The sequence below is a fragment of the Momordica charantia genome (genome assembly GCF_013281855.1).
Source record: "Momordica charantia cultivar OHB3-1 chromosome 1 unlocalized genomic scaffold, Mcharantia_2.0 BLBB01000001.1, whole genome shotgun sequence".
Taxonomy (NCBI): domain Eukaryota; kingdom Viridiplantae; phylum Streptophyta; class Magnoliopsida; order Cucurbitales; family Cucurbitaceae; genus Momordica; species Momordica charantia.
This window is the reverse complement of record NW_028275157.1, coordinates 1,511,905-1,529,887: the sequence shown is the minus strand read 5'-3', so window position 1 is coordinate 1,529,887 and position 17,983 is coordinate 1,511,905. Positions and strand designations below refer to the sequence as shown.

At 37.1% G+C, this 17,983-nt stretch overlaps 1 long non-coding RNA gene across 3 annotated transcripts in view; it reads right to left on the bottom strand.

The window, feature by feature from the left end:
• Window positions 1–13,390: 13,390 nt before the first annotated feature.
• The window catches only part of LOC111019513 (uncharacterized), a 70,842-nt gene continuing 66,249 nt past the window's right edge, over window positions 13,391–17,983 (bottom strand). For 2 of the 3 annotated variants that reach the window (XR_015792256.1, XR_002602556.2), the window contains exons 3-6: window positions 16,319–16,529; window positions 16,030–16,239; window positions 14,192–14,283; window positions 13,391–13,918 (exon numbers count right to left, since the gene is read on the bottom strand). This is a non-coding gene — a long non-coding RNA (uncharacterized LOC111019513). Of the gene's footprint in view, window positions 13,919–14,003; window positions 14,284–16,029; window positions 16,240–16,318; window positions 16,530–17,983 lie in introns of all 3 variants that reach the window. The other variant, XR_015792257.1, reaches the window with a different exon arrangement.

Genomic DNA, 17,983 nt, shown 5'->3' with positions numbered 1-17,983 from the left:
AGGAATAAGAGTTATTCTAGTGTAAAATTTTGTTGAGAAAGTCTCAATTCAGTGAAGGAGTACATGTCTGCCCTATGGTAGTTGTTGCTCTAAATCACTGAAGCGTCGTTGCAAAACAATTTTGTTAGGGTACTTAATTACTTTTGCTAAAATCTGATTGGGTTTAAAGGCTAATGCATGAAACTGATATAGGTTGTTTTTACTTTCAGCATGTCTGCTTCCATTATTGCACTCCTAGCCAGTTAAAAACTTAACGGCGGGAATTACAAACAATGGAAATCAAACCTGAATACTATTCTCGTGATAGATGATCTTAGGTTTATCTTGCAAGAGGATTGTCCTCAAGCTCCTGCGCCCAACGCCACTGTGGCGGTGCGCAACGGCTATGACAGGTGGATCAAGGCCAATGACAAGGCCAAGGTCTACATCTTGGCGAGCATATCTGATGTGCTTGCCAAGAAGCACGAGGACACGGTCACCGCTAAGGAAATCATGGACTCACTGCAGAGCATGTTTAGACAACCGTCCTCACAAGCTCGACATGAAGCCCTTAAGTTCGTTTACAACTCCCGCATGAAGGAGGGCTCCTCAGTGCGAGAACACGTTCTCAACCTGATGGTCCACTTCAACGTGGCAGAGTCGAACGGGGTCGTCATAGACGAGCAGAGTCAGGTCAGCTTTATTCTGGAATCTCTTCCGAAGAGTTTCCTTCCATTCCGCAGCAATGGGGTTATGAAATAAGCTAGAGTACACTCTTACCACGCTCTTAAACGAGCTGCAGACCTACCAGTCTCTTATGAAGAGTAAGGGACAAGAAGGGGAGGCAAACGTTGCCACCTAAAAAAGGTTCAACCGAGATTTGTCATCTGGAACCAAGTCTGCGCCCTCTTCTTCTAGAAGTAAGACTATTAAGAAGAATAAGGCTACTGGTAAGGGGTTTAAACCTGACTCCGCTGCTGCCGCTGCCAAGAAAGGCAAGGCCAAGGTTGCAGAGAAAGGAAAGTGTTTCCACTGCAATATGGACGGGCATTGGAAGCGCAACTGCCTAAAGTACTTGGCCGAAAAGAAGAAAGCCAACGAAGGTAAATACGATTTACTTGTTTTGGAAACATGTTTAGTAGAGAACGATGACTCCGCCTGGATATTGGATTCAGGAGCCATTAATCACGTTTGTTCTTCATTTCAGGGAATTAGTTCCTGGAGGCAGCTTGACGCTGGAGAGATGACTCTCAAGGTCGGAACAGGAGAAGTCGTCTCAGCTGTGGCGGTGGGGGAGCTCAAGTTGTTTACAAACAAGAATATGTATATATTATTAGATAATGTGTACGTGGTTCCTCAAATTAAAAGGAAGTTAATTTCAGTTTCTTGTTTGTTAGAACATATGTATTACATTTCATTTCAATTGAATGAAGCGTTCATTTCGAGAAATGGTGTTAATATTTGTTCTGCTTTGCTTGAAAACAACTTATATGTGCTAAGACCAACCATAACTAAAGCAGTTTTAAATACCGAGTTGTTTAAAAATTCTAGAACTCAAAATAAAAGGCAAAAAGTTTCTCAAAAAGAAAATACCTATCTTTGGCACTTAAGATTAGGTCACATTAATCTCAATAGGATTGGGAGGTTGGTTAAGAATGACATTCAAAGTGAGTTAGAAGATGATTCTTTACCACCATGTGAGTCTTGTCTTGAAGGCAAAATGACTAAAAGACCTTTTATTGGAAAAGGTTATCGAGCCTTACAACTTATACATTCAGACCTTTGTGGTCCGATGAATGTTAAAGCTCGAGGAGGGTATGAATACTTCATCTCTTGTATAGATGATTATTCAAGGTATGGTTATTTATACCTAATGCAACATAAGTCTGAAGCCCTTGAAAAGTTCAAGGAGTACAAGACTGAAGTTGAAAATCAATTAGGTAAAACCATTAAAACACTTTGATTAGATCGGGGTGGAGAGTATATGGACTTGAGATTCCAGGACTATATGATAGAACATGGAATTACGTCCCAACTCTTAGCCCCTAGTACACCTCAACAAAACGGTGTATCAGAAAGGAGAAACAGAACCATGTTGGACATGCTTCGATCAATGATGAGCTATGTTCAATTGCCTAACTCGTTTTGGGGTTACGCAGTGAAGACTGCGGTTTATATTTTAAACGTAGTTCCATCAAAAAGTGTTTCTAAAACACCTTTTGAACTATGGAAGGGTCGTAAAGCTAGTTTACGTCACTTCCGCATTTGGGGATGCCCGACACACGTGCTCATGACTAACCCAAAGAAATTGGAACCTCGTTCAAAAGTATGCCTATTTGTAGGTTACCCTAAAGAGGCGAGAGGTGGTCTATTCTTCGATCCTCAAGAAAACAGAGTGTGTATCGACAAATGTTGCTTTCTTGGAAGAAGACCATATTCAAGATCATAAACCACGAAGTAAGGTAGTGATTAACGAGATTTCCGAAGAGGCTACAAACACGTCAACAAGAGTTGTTGATCAAACTAGCACTACAACAAGAGTTGTTGATGAAGCCAGTACATCACGTCAGTCACATCCACCTCAAGTGTTGAGGGTGTCTCGACGTAGTGGGAGGATTGTGTCACAACCTGATCGCTACGTGGGTTTAACTGAACCCAAGTTGTCATACCTGATGACGGCGTCGAGGATCCATTGATCTACAAAAAGGCAATGGAAGATACTGACAAGGACAAATGGGTCAAAGCAATGGACTTGGAAATGGAGTCGATGTACTTCAATTCCATTTGGGAACTTGTAGATGAACCTGACGGGATAAAACCCATAGGATGCAAATGGATCTATAAGAGAAAATGAGACACCGAAGGAAAAGTATAGACTAATAAGGCGAGACTTGTGGCAAAAGGCTACACACAAAAGGAAGGGGTGGACTATGAAGAAACCTTCTCCCTGTAGCTATGCTTAAGTCCATTAGAATACTTTTGTCCATTGCCACATATTATGACTATGAAATATGGCAAATGGACGTCAAGACTGCTTTTCTGAATAGCAATCTTGAAGAAAGTATTTATATGTCTCAACCCGAAGGGTTCATAGCTCATGATCAAGAGCAAAAGGTTTGCAAGCTTAAACAGTCCATATATGGACTGAAACAAGCATCTCGATCTTGGAACATAAGGTTCGATACTGCGATCAAATCTTATGGTTTTGACCAAAACATTGATGAGCCTTGTGTATACAAGAAGGTCGTCAACAACACTGTAGCCTTCTTAGTGTTGTACATGGATGATATTCTACTCATTGGGAATGATGTAGGATACCTCACTGACATAAAGAAGTGGCTAGCGACTGAGTTCCAAATGAAAGATTTGGGAGAAGCTCAGTATGTTCTTGGCATCCAAATTTTAAGGGATCGTAAGAACAGAACGTTAGCCTTGTCTCAAGCAACTTATATCGACAAGATGCTTGTTCGATATTCGATGCAGAATTCCAAGAAATGTTTATTACCCTTCAGGCATGGAATTCATCTGTCTAAGGAACAATGTCTTAAGACATCTCTTGAGGATATGAGACGTATACCCTATTCTTCAGCAGTGGGCAGCCTGATGTACGCTATGCTGTGCACGAGGCCTGACATTTGCTATGCTGTAGGGATGGTCAGTAGGTACCAATCCAACTCAGGATATGATCACTGGACTGCTGTTAAGGGAATCTTCAAGTATCTTAGGAGAACAAGGGACTACAAGCTCGTGTATGGCGCTAACGATTTGATCCTTACAGGATACACTGACTCTGACTTCCAAATAGACAAGGATTCAAGAAAATCCACGTCGGGGTCAGTATTCACTCTTAACGGAGGAGCGGTAGTTTGGCGAAGCATCAAACAAGGATGCATCACAGACTCCACGATGGAGGCTGAGTATGTTGCAGCTTGTGAAGCACCAAAGAGGCGTTTTGGCTTAGAAAGTTCTTGACAGATTTGGACGTCGTTCCAAACATGAACTTGCCCATCACACTTTATTGTGATAACAGTGGTGCTGTGGCAAATTCTAAAGAACCTCGAAGCCACAAGAGAGGCAAACACATCGAAAGGAAGTACCACCTTATACGGGAGATAGTGCAACGAGGAGATGTGATTGTCACAAAGATTGCTTTGGAGCACAACATTGTTGATCCTTTTACGAAGGCACTCACGGGTAAAGTGTTTGAGAGCCATCTAGAAAGTCTAGATCTACGAGCTTTGTACGATTAGTCCAGGGCAAGTGGGAGAAATGTAATGGGTATAGTGTATGCCCTTGTTTATTGTATTTTCCCTTTGCTTTATGATAATGTACACCCCACTCGAGTTTAGTTCAAGTGGGAGTTTGTTGGGTGTCTTGCCCTAAACTCGTAGTTTGTATTTTGTAAAAACAAATGTATATTCAATAAATTTGTTGTTGAATTCATAGCATTGCATTGTCCAAAATCCAATAAACTAAACATCCGTGGTTATTTTAGTGTAACCGGGACAGTATATATACTGGGTATATATTTGATATACTGGGTATATATTTGATATACCTCTGATATACGAGGTATATATTTGATATACTCTGATATACAAGTGGATAAAGTCCTGTGAATAACCTAAAGGGTCTATAGTATATGGATAAGGCTGGCTACCTTATCCTGGCAATACTATGGATACGGCCCACTCTGTAAAGGTTACAGACAACTCGATCCAGGTCGTTCATGTGGAGACATGCAAGTGGGGGTATCCTATACAATGAGTTTCTACAAGACTGGACCACGAAATAGCAAATCTTTAGATGTAACACCGTTAACTAATAGATTACTGTGTCTTAGGATGACCAAGCAACTCATTCTCAACCCTGAGTGAGTTATGGACTCCTGCCCATGAGGGCTCGTCCTTTGATCTGTATGGGTGAGAGTGGCCCGAGTTGCCGACTCAACATTCCTACCATTTTGGAGACGAGACCGAGTGGGGAGCTGGGAACATAACTTCACAAGATGGAATTCACTCCTCTCCGACTTTAGGGGAGTAGATATGTGTTCCCTTAAATGTTGACTCCGGGACTTGAAAAAGGGGCCCCACCCTCTCATTGGCCCGAGAAGGACTTCCGATTATTGGTCGGACCATAACCGGGTTGTTCATTAGAGGAGCAGTGGTATTTAAGGAGTAAGATGTAACTCAGGGGTAAAACGGTAATTTGACCCAACTTGAGTTACGAGCACTCGTGAAGGATTGACTTGTCATTAATGGTCGTATATCCGTGGACATGAAAACATTCTGCAGTGAGAAGAGTGCAACTGCGGGTCTTTAGTTGAATGACCCGTAGTTAACGAATGTTGATTTACTCGATAAATGAGTTTGATTGATTAATCTCGTATCGTTGGAGCTTCGGATCTGTAGATCCATTAGGTCCCCTTGCTATCTCATAACGGGTAAAACGAGGATCAGGTTTTGGAAGAATTTGAATTGTTCAAATTACTTAAGGGATTATATGTATATTGATACATTATAATATATAGTTAATTATAAATTAAAACTATATATTATGAGAGGAATTATTTGAATAAGATTCAAGTAAAATTAATATGAATCTTATTCATATTAAAACTATAGGTTAAAAATAATGTGCATAAGATGTACATTAGAACTATAGGTTATACGAGAGAATATGGTTTAATTAAATATGAGATATTTAATTAAATGTTAAATAATTAATTGTTAATTATTTAATATTACATTTAATTAATTAATTATTAATTTTATTAATAATTATTTAATTTATTAATTATATTAATTATATTAATTAATATAATTAATTATTAACTCCCCTGCATTATTGCAGGGGAGTGGGGAGTTATGTGACGTGGGGTAACTCCCTACGTCACTGGTTTTTTTTTGGATTGCAGAACTGTTCTGCATAGAAAAGAAAAGAACAGAGAAAAAAGCATCTTCCCCAATTCTCTCAATTGATCTCTCTCAAAAATCCCCTCTTCTTCCAAACGAAACTCTCCCACAAGCGTGTTCTTGAGACCCAAGAGGATAGCACGGAAGACGCATTGGTAGTGTCGGGAAATTCATTGAAGAAAAGTTCTTCAAAGGTAATTTTTCCCTGTGGTTTTCTTCTTGCACTTTATGTTTTGTTTCCCAAATGTCACGAACAACGATTCGCTTCCGCTCTGGGATTCACATCCCTTCAGGTGGGGCGTGCGCAATGGAGTGTGCCTGGCTTTGCGTGCGTGCAAGTGGTCTCCCAATGGGCTTGTCCTTAAAGTGGGCCCACTCGCTCGGCTTCTCTTCCCTTTCATGCTTCCTGTTGACCCTTGTAGGTTCTTCATTGGCCTTCAATATAATAAAATTTTGTTGATGGGTCCAATGAAATGTCCTTCGTTTGGTTGGTCTTTCTTCAAGCTTCTCTTCATTATTGTGTAGGTGACATTTTGGAGCGTTAGTTCAAATATGATCACATCATAATTGTTGCGCCTCTGCTTAATAGCAAGAGGGACGAGTGCAAGTGCACACTGTCACAAGTAATAATCTGGAAATATTCCAAGTTCGTCTCCACATGGACTAGATTTCTTTTAAAATTGATTTTACAAGTTGTTGGAATGATCAATCGAGTTTGGGAATAAAAATAATTGATTGGTTGAAATGCACGTTTTATAATTTAATAAAATAGAATTTTGAAACCAACCCTCATACTACTGACTAGTTCGAAGAGAAATGAATTACACCAATCAGAATCTCACACTAAATTTACTCTTTAATTGCAAACTGATTCAACTCCTATTCCATACCGCTTTTGGTTTGTTTAGAAGATTAGGCTAGTATTTAAAACATGTCTGTAAAATACTAGAAGAATCCTAAGTAATTAAAACTTCAACTTACGTTTAATGGGTAAGAGAGCCTATGTCTAGGATCTTGTTTAAGTTCTTATGTCTAAGTAACTTCCCATTTTATCTTGATGAACTCCGTTGACTCTAACCTTTTCAGAATCAAACTCAACTGTTGTGATTTAAACAAGTGGCCAGCAAGTAAAATCAACTAGATTAACTAACTCAATCAAGATAAGCAATTTGAGCATAAACGCTGTGCTATCTGATAGATGTAATTAAAATGATGGGAACTAAGTCATTCGTAAGAGGGTTGGAAAAGAAAATTAGCTACTCATAGAAACATGAAAAATAGAAATAATAAGAAGTGGATTGAAATAAAATATCATATTAAGTTAAGAAGTAATTACAATAGCTAAATTAAAATCGAGAACCAAAATCTAAAGAAAATGGTAACAACAAAAAGGGATTGCAATAAAAATAACTCCAATAATGTTGAACACAATTAAAGACAACACAAATTATAAAAGCGTAAATTCTAGAAAGAAAGCAAGCTGGAATTTTAAATGTCAAGTGAGCTCCCCCATTGAAGCTTGATGGAACTTGGTATTTATAAGCTAAACCTTGCAAGTTGGTGGAGAAAATCTTGGGTATTTGAGTGGAGAAGCTACAGTGGGGCTTAATAGCATTTGGTTGCACGGATCAAGGGATGGGTTGAGATTTCTTCCAACTGCCCGGTCAACAAAAGCCCTTATTTGTAGGTGGAGAATGCGCCAGACGCATTGCTGAAGTTTCTGGAGTGTTGGCGATGCGCCAGACGCATCGCTGCTAGCTTTAAGATAGCCTCTGTGTCATCTGCAGCAGGTGCATTGCTGCTTTTTTCCTTCCTGTTTCCCTATAAAACATATATATTTCCTGATAATTCCATGTATTTATCAAAAACCAAGTGTACAAGTCTTTCCTAAGAAATAGTCCCATTTATACCAGATTCAATACATGAAACACACGTATTTAATTTCAGAAGACATTAAACATGCACAATTTTTAAACACTTTTTCCTAAAATTCAAGACTTATCAATAATACAATTCATATTAGTCATTATTTAAATCTTATACAAATATAACTATCATAATATATAGTTCAATTATGAATGTCATTCATAATGAAATTTATATTATAATGTATCTATATAAATTATATTCATTATATCTTATACAATTAACCTACATTCCGCTAAATAATTTGTATCCCTAAAATTCTTTCATAAGTAATAATCTTTATTTTACCCGTTGTGAGCTAGCAGGGAGAATAATGGATCTATATATTAGAAGCTCCAACGATACGAGATTAAGTGATTAAACTCATTAACCAAAATAACCAACATTCGTTAACTGTGAGTTACTCCACTAAAGACACATAGTTGCACTATTTGCACTGTATAATATTTTTCATCCATGAATATTGACTATTAACAGTAAGTCAATTCTTCACGAGTGTTCACAACTTTAGCTGGGTCAAATTACCATTTTACCCCTAAGCACCTTTTTCACCTTAAGTACCACTGATTCTCTAATGAACAATCTGTTTATGGTCCGACCATTAAACATAAGTCTCTTTCGAGCTAGTGAAATAGTGGGGACCCTTGTTCAAGTCCCTGAGTCAACATTTAAGGGAACACTCATCTACTTACCCTAAAGTCGGGAAGGAGTGAACTCCATCTAGCGTAGTTATCTCCCTACTCGGTCTTATACCCAAAATGGTAGGATTATTGAGTCGGCAACTCGGGCCACTCTCACCCATACAAATCAAAGGACAATCCCTTATATGCAAGAGTTCATAACTCGCTTAGGATTAAGATTGAGTTACCTGGTCATCCTATGAAATATTAATCTTCTTAGTTTATTGGAATACGAGTAATGCAAAGAAACTATATACATTGTATATTAAATATATACATTGTATTTCAAATATATATTGTTCCAATTACATTAAATAACCTTGGATTTTAGTTTATTGGAATACGAGTAATGCAAAAGAATAATAAAATATCTTTGTATTGAATAAATAAATAATTTGTTCATTCATTACAAATACACGAGCTAAGGGACCAAACCCAACAATCTCCCACTTGTCCGAAAGTGAGTGAGACGTACAAGTATTACAAAGAACTAGGGCATAGAATATACCCAATAACATTTCCCACTTGCCCTAGACTAAATGACACGTCTCGTAAACCTAGACTCTCTATATGACCTTCAAACACTTTAGCCGTGAGGGCCTCTGTAAACGGATCAGTAATATTGTGCTCTGAAGCAATCTTCATGACGATCACATCTCCTCGTGGTACAATTTATCTTATCGAGTGATACGTCTTCTCTATGTGCTTGTCTCTCTTGTGGCTTCGAGGTTGCTTTAAATTTGCCACTGCACTACTATTATCACAATAGACTTCCAAGTCCGTCATGAACTTTTTCGAAGCCAAATAGCTTCATTAGCAGCTTTGCAAGCTGCTATATACTCATCTTCCATCGTGGAGTCTGCAATGCACCCTTGCTTAACACTCCACCAAACTACAGCCCTTCCATTCAAAGTGAACACTGATCTTGACGTGGATTTCCTCAAATCCTTGATAGTCTGAAAATCAGAGTCAATGTATCCTATAAGGATCAAATCCCTAGCACCATACACAAGCAAGTTGTCCTCGTTCTCCGAAGATACTTGAGGATTGTTTTGAGTGCAGTTCAATGACCAAGCCCTTGATTGCATAACATATGTCAGGCCTTGTACACAGCTTGGCATACATAAGGCTGGACATAGCTGACACATAGGGAATACATCTCGTATCCTCGACTTCTTGAGGTACCTTAAGACATTGTTCCCTTAGACAAAGCAACTCCATGCCTGAAAGCTGAAAGCTCTTTCTTGGAGTTTTGCATTGAATATCTTACCTATATTTTGTCAATATATGATGCCTGAGACAAGGCTAGCATTTTGTTTTTGCAATTCTTGAAATTTTGAATCCCAAGAACAAACTGAGCTTCTCGTAAATCTTTCATTTGGAATTGAGTTGCTAACCATTTTTTAACGTCAGTCAGAAAGCCTACCTCATTCACAATGAGTAAGATATTGTCCATGTATAATACCAAGAATACTACAGTACTATTGATGACCTTCTTATATACACAAGGTTCATCAACATTTTGGTCAAAACCATAAGATTTGACCGCGACGTTAAATCTTATGTTCCAATATCTTGAAGCTTGTTTCAACTCATAAATTGATCTTTTAAGCTTGCAAACTTTTTGCTCTTACCTTCTTTATGAATTCTTCTGGTTGAGTAATGTAGATCCTCTCATGAAGATATTCATTCAGAAAAGCAGTCTTGACATTCATTTGTCATATTTCATAGTCATAAAATGTTGTAATGAACAAGAGAATACGGATAGACTTCAGCATGGCAGCAAGGGAGAAAGTTTCTTCATAATCAACCCCCTCTTATTGGGTGTAACCCTTTGCCACGAGTCTAGCCTTGAAAGTCTGTACCTTCCCGTTGGCATCCCTCCTCCACTTGTAGATTCATTTACAACCTACAGGTTTTACACCATCAGGTTGATCCATAAGCTCTCATACATAATTAGAGTACAGAGACTATTTCTTAATCTGTAGCTTTGATTCATTCATCTTTGTCAACATCCTTCATTACTTGTTTGTAAGACAATGGATCCTCAATGTCATCATTAGGTATGACGACTTGGGATTCTATTAATCCCACGTAATGGTCAGGTTGGCTCACAACCCTCCCACTACTTCGAGGCCCTCTCTGATCTTAAGATGAATTATGTCGATTCAATGTACTGGCTTCAACAACAATCCTTATTGATGGACCAGCAATGTCCGTAACTCGTGTTGTCGTAATGATAGCTTCATTGAATACCATTTTACTTCGTGGTTTATGATCCCAAATATGGTATTCTTCTAAGAAAATAGCATTTGTCGATAAAAATACCTAATTATCTTTGGGGTCGAAGAAATAACCACCTCTCATTTCTTTGGGATAACCTACAAATAGGCATACCCTTTAACATGGTTTCAATTTCTTTGGGTTTGTGGTAAGCACATGTGCTGGACATCCCAAAACTCTAAGTGTCTTAAACTAGGTTTGCGACCTCTCCAGAGTTCAAAAGTTGTTTCAGAAACACTTTTTTACGGAACATTATTCAGGACATAAACTGCAGTCTCTATTACATAACCCTAAAACGAGTTATGTAACAGAGCATAGCTCATCATTGACCGATCCGTGTCTAACAAGGTTCTATTCTCCCTTCCGATACACCATTTCACTGAGGTGTACCAGGTGCTGTGAGCTGGAAAGTGATTCCATGTTCTATCATATAATCCTAGAATCTCAAATTCATGTACTCTCACCACGATCTGATCGAAGTGTTTTAATTGTTTTATCTAATAAATTTTAAACTTCAGTCTTATACTCTTTGAATTTTTCAAAAGCTTCAAACAAACGTTGCATTAGGTAAAGATACTCAAATCTTGAATAATCATCTATTAACAAGATGAAATATTCATACCCACTTCTGAAAATTCATCGAATCACAAAAATTTGAATGCACAAGTTCTAAGGGTTATTTGGCTCTAAGACCCTTTGCTGTAATAGATCTTTTAGCCATTTTTCCCTCTAAGCAAGAATCACATACTGGTAAAGAATTGTCTTCTAACTCGCATAGAAGACCACTCTTAACCAATTTCTCAATACTATCGAGATTGATGTGGCCCAACCTAAGGTGCCAAAGATGGGCATATTCTTTAAGAGAAAATTTGTCTTTTGGTCAATGTTGTTGCAATTTTAAACAACTTGGTGTTTAGAATTGTTTTAGTTAAAGTCGGTCATAAAACATACAAGCTATTTTGTAATTTAGCTGAACAAATCTCAACACTATTTCTTCAAATGAATGCTTCGTTTAAATTGAAATAAATAGAATTAGATTGTTCCAGCATACAAGATATAGAAATTAAGTTCCTCTTAATTTTAGGAACTATATACATATTATCTAATAACATGTATCTATTTCTAAAATATAGCTTGATGCTGCCAACTGCAACAGTAGAGACGACCTCCCCGAATCCAACTCTGAGAGTCATCTCTCTAGCCTCCAGCTGCCTCCAGGAACTAATTCCCTACAAAGAAAAACAAACGTGATTAGTGGCTCTCGAATGTATTATCCAGGCAGAATCATCGTTCTCCACTAAACAACTTTCCAGAACGAGTAAATCGAATTTACCTTCTTTGGCTTTCTTCTTCTCAGCCAAGTACTTCGAGCAGTTTGTTTTCCAATGCTCGTCAACGTTGTAGTGAAAACACTTTCCTTTGTCTGAAACCTTGGCTTCCTTGCTCTTTTGGGCAGCAACAGGGACAACTTTATTCCCCTTTCCACCCGTCCTCTTCTCGAACTTTTTAGAAGAAGAGACCTCAGACTTAGTCCCAAATGTCGAACCCCCCTTGGAAATTTTAATATTTATATAGGTTACATTGTACGATTGTGTGTGTTATGAACTATATAACCTATATAAATATTAATAATAATATAAGGAAAATATTGCATACATATGTGCTAAGATTAAGAAATACATGTTCTTTATTTGTTCGACTTGTTGTATGATTTTTTAAGTATCTGATTACTTATTATTCTTTCCTTTCGTTTAGGTAGCCTTTTGAACTTGATCATGTTAATGTACTGTTGTAATATATACCTACATAAAACAATAGAACATACCACATTGTCATCAAACTAACTACAAACTAAAAGAACATATAATCAATTCAAATAATAATATTGTACGATTGTGTGTGGTATAAACTATATACGTCAGTACTTATGTGTCAACTATAAACTATATAATTATATATCCCAATAGACAATACAGACAACTAATCTAATAAAATATCCTCTATAATCAAATAAATCCTTATCAAGTGCTCAATACGGGCACGACTTAAGACAGAATCAATCTTAACTCACATTAACATAAATTACTTATTTTTAGATATAAACTACGTCTGGATGTGAACAATAAGTATTAAATAATCAATCTCACACTTAGATAGACCTATATGATAAATATAAAATATATCATACTCAACTTGAGTAATTTTATTTTACTTCACGGATCGATACTAGATAAGACTCTGACAATTAAAAGTTAAAAGTCTTCACATAAACTAATTTTTGGTGGACGTTCAATTTATGAAGTCCAAACCATCTTAAACTGTAACCAACATTTCATAACCATGAAATATGAATTTAAAACTGAACTCCAGATATAGCTGGATATTTAACCAAAATGAGCTTCAAATCAGATATAAATCAAAATCTGGATATTTTGTTTGCTGTTTCAATTGCCAACTTCTATTTCTGGTAATTTGTGACTAAAATTTGAGTATTGTTGTTTGGTTATCAGCTTGTCAAAGGTTCTTTGTGAAATACAAAAGTTGATGCATATAAGAACAGGGTTCTTTGTTGAAATACAAAAGTTGATGCATATAAGAACACAGTCCTGTTCGAATAGTTCGCCTAAGAATCTTTACTAAGATAGGTTCCTCAAACATGTTTTTAATACAATAGGGAAAACATATTCCTCTAGCAATAAATCCAGACAAACATAATCTAGAAAACATACTCACAAAACATACGTAAAGTTTTAACAATTGAGCACATAATCAAAACACCAAGATACTATTCGATGTACTTCCTCCCCTCGTAAGAAACATTTGTTGCATTTTGAGATGTTTCCTGTTAAATTCCTGGCTTTGAGCCTCCAATGCTTTCTTTATTTGTTCTTGGGTAGCCTTTTGATGGTCTTGGATCGCCTTTTGCCAATGCTTCCTCAGTCCTTTCAAGATGAGACTCTAATGACTGCACATATTCGTCAAGTATTTTGACGATCCTTGACTTTTTGTGGGCTTCGGTCCATATCCCGTTCCTATTAGATAGTTTGATCTTTTCCCAATGACCATCTCAATTATTTCTTCTGTTTTTTGGTCTTATTGAGAAGCATAATATGCTTTTAATGTAATCATTTATTCCTAAAAAAATAAAGGTGTCGTTAAAGACTTTGAGTTATATCTTACATCAACACTTTACATATTAAAACATTAAACGAATACTCACATATGCTTCCCTCGTTTCCTCATTAATCCAATTTTTTTTCCTAAGCGTATTGAAGAATATATGAATGAGACTGAAATATGTCTCATCTTCTTTTCTCAATTCAAAGACATTATTAAGTTATAGTAAGAATAATAAGAACCTAAAATCTAAAGTCACGATACAATTCAAATAAATTATTGGATTCATACCAAATCTTCTCGATGACATTGAATGATTTTGGTCCACCTCGATGATTGAACCTCAATTTACTACATGCCACTTTATTTTTTGCAGATTTTTCCTACAAAATTACATGTTTAGTTAAGAAACGATACTTATAAAATGATAACAAAGAATTAAACTCTTTTTTTTTAATAAGAAACTACGCTTCATTGAGAAAAATGAAACAAGAAATACAAAGAGGGCCTACAAAAAGACAGCCCTGAAGAAGGGAGCCCCTAAAGAAAAGAGCGCAAATCCAAACGAATGAATCCTAACGGATAATTACAAAAGGCCTTGGAAACAGAGCCTCATAATGAAGTATTAAATCTAATGAGCTCCTATATATAATCCACATATTTCTCCACCCTCTAAACAATCTGTGATTCCGCTCCAACCAAATACCCCAAAGAGTAGCCAAAAAACAAGCTTGCAACAAGAAACACTCCCTATCCCGAAAATGAAGGTGTAACAACACATCCATCATCGTCCTACAATCCCTTGCACAGAGCCATATCATCCCAAAACACCTAAAGAAACGATGCCAAAGATCTTGCGCAAACTGACAAGTCCACAACAAATGTTCAAGGTCTTCCGAGACACTCCTACAGAGAACATACTACGGGCCTAGACAAGAGAAAAACATCATCTGGATATGATCCAAGGTATTGAATTTTCCAAGAAAGACTTGCCACACGAAAAACTTAATCTTCTTTGGAATTTTAATCTTCCAAAGGGAGGTAAACCAAGGGGGCGAAGGGGAAAAGGAGAACGGGGAATTCAAGATATGAAAAAATGAGCTACAAGAAAAACCTTTTGAAGGGTTGTGGTCCACATCCTCACGTCTTCCCTCCTAGAATAGGAGGGCACCTCAGACAACAAAGCAAGTAAAGCAGAAACCTCTAAAGCTTCTCGATTCGTCAAAGAATGAGAAAGACCCAAGGAAATGGAAGGACCCACCCCCTCTAACTTATAACTTAAGCCATCGAAAAAAGTTCTTTATCAGAAAGATGATAGAGCCGAGGGAATGCTATGCACAGAGATTTATCTCCTACCCCAAGAATCCTCCCAGAAATAAGTGTTACGACCATCCTCCACAATAGAACAAAGAGATTGAGAAAAAATGGGGAAACACAAAGCAATACCCTTCCAAGGGTTGTTATTGTTCACCTTAGACCCACCTGTCGAGACCCAATCGAACGGGTGTGACCCATACTTGCTCACAATAATCCTTATGGCGCTATATTCATGGAAGAAACAATAAAACCACTTAGCCAAGAAAGCCTCATTCCTAAGCCTCAAGTTCCCAAGGCCCAAGCTCCCTGCTTCCAGGGGCTTGGTAGACCTCTTTCCAACTAACTAAATGAGCTCCACCCCCCCCCCCCCCCCCCCCCACCTTCCCAAAAAAAAATCCCTCGCTGACAGCCACCACGATCTTTAGGAGGGAAAGAAATTAAGTCAAAATACCCTTAGAACAGCCTGGATTAAAGTAAGTCTCCCTCCTTTGGAGAAAAATGTTTTCTTCCAAGCAGAAAGGCACTTCAGAAATTTTTCAAGAACCAGCGACCAAAAAGACACACTTCTAAGATTATGACCTAAAGGAAGACCAAGATAAAAGGAAGGGAACTAACCTACTTCACACCCAACCAAGGTTGCATGTTCGCTAAGCTTATCAGCGTCACAATTGACCCCCTGTGACGCCCAAAATAAAACTTTTGCCTCTATTGATCTTAAGACACGATGTCACTTCGAAAAAACCTAGAAGGCAGTTAAGGTTATTGAAATCCTTATCCTTACTAAAGCATAATTAAGCTCATATATTAGTTACCTTCCATGCTGGAGATTCCCATCTATGACATAATATGTTCCAGTCTTGTTGTTTAATGTCTTTATACGGCTTTTCGCGAGCACGTGTCGGATCACGTACTTTTTTATAATGTCGATGTAGTTTCGCTCGATAATCCTTGAATCGAGTTTCAATCTCGTATAAAATATATCTATGAACATGTGGCTAAGATATATCGACAACAAACTTTTCCTACAAAACGTAGTCAGTAAAACTAGTTAACAAGATATTCGATTAGTGGCCAACAAATACAACAGAAAAAAAATGGTACCAGTAATATCCGAATGATTTTGTTAGTCTCTGTTTCACTATTAAACGAAGCTGACCCAAGTCCAATCGGTCTCCCTTGTTGCTCAGTCCATTCGAGCTTGATTTTTCCAACACGATTTACGACTCGTAACAAAAATTCGCCAGGAGTTTCCCCCGAGCTCGTGTGATTCCAGCAATGGTATCCTCACTTTCGCTGTCCGATGACATTATGTCTGAAAAAATGAAAATGAGAGAACACAAATTGTTATTAGCCCATTCCACAAATATGCAAGCATTTATCAAATATTGGGAATGCAAGATTCAACAAATGAAAAAATATATAACAAATCAACACAAAAAGAAGTATAACATTTGGGTCAAATCGGACTAAAGAAATGTTTAAAGGTAATAAACTTACCTCGTTAATGAAACCTAAGTAACCTCCGCTTCATCCCAAAACAACAAAAACATATACAATCAAACCCAACTCTTGAAAAGGAGATCAAGTCAAATTTCAAAAATTTCCTTTCACAAGCAGCATTTTGAAATGCTTTTGTTAAAAAGCTTCATCCCAAAACATTCCCATATATTCTTAAAACTTCAAAACTCCAAAACCCCACAAACATTGTGAAGGTCTTGAAAAGATAGACCGAATTAATTCAACCACACTTTATACAAAACCCCTGATAAACTGTGGTTAATTAAAGAGTAAAAAAGATAAGAAATGAGGAAGGCGACCAAATTTTAGTACTGTACCGTCCCCTCTATCAAAGGACGCACACAAAACAACTCAAAAACTATTCCCCCAACTCTCTTTAATCTCTTCCACACTAAAAATACCCATAATTAGATTTAGGGCTAGGGCTAATAACCCAACGTCGTCCTTTAAGAGCGACACAAACGCGTTTCATCGCTACGAAAAGCGACGAAAACACATTTCGTCGCATTTCTAAGCGACGAAAAATGGTTTTCGTTGCTCATAAATGCGACGAAAATACATTTACGTCGCTTTCTATGTGACGAAATTGTTTTCGTCGCTTAAATTCGTTGCTGAATCCTATATTTGTTGTAGTGTCAATAAGAGACCTCTCTATTGCACAATCGAAAACTTTAAAGTCCCCTATTTTTAAAACACACACAAAATGAGAATCGAAAACTTTGAAGTCGGAAAGTATAAAGATATATAGGTATGAACACTATGTCATGGAGTCTATATCAACTATGGTGCTTTGGTGTTCTAAAATCAGAAACAAACCTCAAGTTTCAAATGGTGAGAAATGAGACGAGCTTCGAGGAAAGGAGATGAACGAGACGTACCTCAAGGGGAGGGAACGGAAAAGCATAATATTGTTGTGAAAAATGGTTGAAGATGAAAAGATTTTTAAAAAACAGGCGAACAGTTTTTCGAATGAAGACAAAAAGTTTTTTTTTTAATTTTAGGGGAGTGTTAAGTGGCATAAAATTAGGATTTAAATTCAACAATTTTGAATTTCCATAATTTAATAATATAATAAAAAATGATATATTGATAAATTATTGATGAGTTGTTTATCAAATTAAGTTTAGTAATGTAACAACAACTCTACTTTAATTAAGTTGTTTAACGTAGTAATTCTATTAAATTTCTAATAATTGCCATAGGAGAAAGAGAATTTATAAAATTCACCAACCAACAAAAGAATTAACT